The 2,143-nt window shown below is 53.1% G+C and overlaps 1 long non-coding RNA gene across 3 annotated transcripts in view; it reads left to right on the top strand.

Moving 5' to 3' along the window:
• Positions 1 to 2,130, top strand: part of LOC109286866 — a 4,198-nt gene extending 2,068 nt beyond the window's left edge. For all 3 annotated transcript variants that reach the window (XR_002094697.1, XR_002094698.1, XR_002094699.1), the window contains exons 2-3: positions 1,484 to 1,588; positions 1,707 to 2,130. This is a non-coding gene — a long non-coding RNA (uncharacterized LOC109286866). The remainder of the gene's footprint in view (positions 1 to 1,483; positions 1,589 to 1,706) is intronic.
• The last annotated feature ends 13 nt before the right edge of the window (positions 2,131 to 2,143 follow it).

The following is a 2,143-nucleotide window of genomic DNA, read 5'->3' as shown; positions in this document are numbered from 1 at the left end:
GGGGGAGGCTGGAGATGAGTCTCATTCTTGATGCGTGTGTGGAGATGAGGATCTCGGATTTCTCTTTATTCACATTTCAAAGAATCTGAGTCGAGATTTAACTCCGCGAACTGTTTTCTCTGTGAATCGGTGCATTTGACTTTCTCAAGCGGCTTTTTTGTTCCGAGTTGAAGGAAACCCACAGCCTCAGCCAGAGAGACCAGCGGTGTAGCCTTAAATGTTGCAGTAGGGGAAAAAACAGTGTTTGTTATTTACTTTCGAGTTGCCATTCCTCGGAGCCTCCTGTGTGCGAGGTGTAGGGAAAATTCCGCCAAGGAAGAGGTTGAAATGCAGGAGAAGGAGCTGGAACCGTCGTTTTTATTTAAGCTAATGTAGCTACCAAAGAATTTCTCTTTGTTTATTCAGGAAACAGTCCGGGTAACAATACACACAGACACACACAAATGCTCTCCTCTTGCGTGTGTCTGTAGGAAGCAGAGTGACTCGATGTGAGGGAAGCTGAGAGCTAATGCTGAGGAAGGAATCTGGAATAAATGCAAACACCTTGTATTAATTTCAGTTGCGATCAACAAGCTGGTCAGTTCCAGAGCACACTGGTACTGGGAGCCGCGCATGCTGCAGAATGACTCGTGGCTGGAGAAGTGCAGAGCACCCCACAGTTTGCAGATTTTAACTGGGTATTGCCATGTTTCCTTCCTCCCCTTGCCACTCGTATGGACGCTCTTCTTAATGTTAGGAGAACTTCCTAATTGAACCGCTGACTGTATTGTGCCATGACGCTGCAGATATCCTTTCTATTTAGTTGGCGAACAATAAATCTTTATTATCACAGTAACAGCAGCAAGATCATGAGACAAAGCTCCCCCCATCCAAGTCAGAGCCATGTTGATAAGAGAACACTGACTGAACTCCTCTGCCTGACAGGCACAATCACCATTTGGAAATAACTTTTTTTTTTTCTTTTTGGCCACCGCCTGTGAAAAACCTTTGCAGGAATGCGAGGAGGATGAGGTGTCACTATGGAGGTGCTCTCGCCAGTGGCACAGCAGACGCGGGGAAAGTGCGTGCTAGAGCCGTGCCTGTGCTGTGCTATCACGCGTTAGGACACTACCAAACGCTGCCCAGCTCATTTAAGCGGAACCAGCTTGTGGACTCCGGGAGCTCCAGCCACTCTCCTGTTTTCGGGCGCATGTGGGAGATGAACTCGAATGGTTTTACACCCTGCAGTTGGGTTTTTTCTTCACTTTTTAGATTTTCTATCACCAGAGAGGCCTGAGGCAGAGGCGTGCTCCCAGCCTTCGGTTCTCTTTTATTTTGATTTTTTTTTTAATGGCCCGTTGAGGCCCCCACCCCGCCATCCCCTTTCCAAGTGCACGGATGCGGTTCTCTCAGGCGTGGCTGCCTCTTTATCTGAGCTACCCCGACCCACCTAAGCCAAGGGATGGGCAATATCTGTGCTCTTAACCGTGCGTCTCTTTCGCAGGAATCTGTTGCTTGCCAGCGCCAGCCCTTCCCAGCGCCCGGAGCGGAGGGCTGGGGAGAAGAGGACGCCAGACAGGCACAGAGGAAGAGAGCAGGGACTCCCCAGGTAACCCCCACCCCCATTGCTTGCCTTTCATTCCTTCCCACCCTGCCCGCTCCAGCCGGACTCCCAGGGCTTGCATGCGCGTGGATTAAACGCTTGCCTCTCTCCTTTGCCTTTCCAGGACTGGAGATCGGGCAGCCCTTGGACATGGGGACGGGATCCCTCGGTCACCCTGTGGATGCTCCGCCTGCTCTAGGGGAAATACAGTTATGGATTTACTGGCCCGGTGCAGCACTCCAGCGGCAGCGGCAGCAGCAGCTTTCTGACTCTCTTCGGTGACGGGTATTCTTGGGTGGATAATACGGATTACGTTGTTATTGCTTAAGAATACGCGTAGTCGAGGAGAGTACCGCGGCGGGCAGGCAGCGCCACCGCCCCAGCCCCAGCCCCAGCCCGGCAGCTGGCGCCTCAACTGCTAGAGTGGCCAAGGTAGCTCCTTTTTGCTCTTTTCCTACATGCTTCGCTCTGTCTGTGTCTGTGCCCAGGGGACCCCGGCGAGGGGTGGGCGCCGGCAGCAGGGGGGCTCCAGGCGTCCCCCTCCCCCCCCCCGCCGCCCCG

This window comes from Gavialis gangeticus, unplaced genomic scaffold (genome assembly GCF_001723915.1).
Source record: "Gavialis gangeticus isolate Ggan-Ray unplaced genomic scaffold, GavGan_comp1, whole genome shotgun sequence".
Taxonomy (NCBI): domain Eukaryota; kingdom Metazoa; phylum Chordata; order Crocodylia; family Gavialidae; genus Gavialis; species Gavialis gangeticus.
Note: the sequence above shows the minus strand (reverse complement) of the source record. Positions and strands in the feature narration are given on the sequence as shown.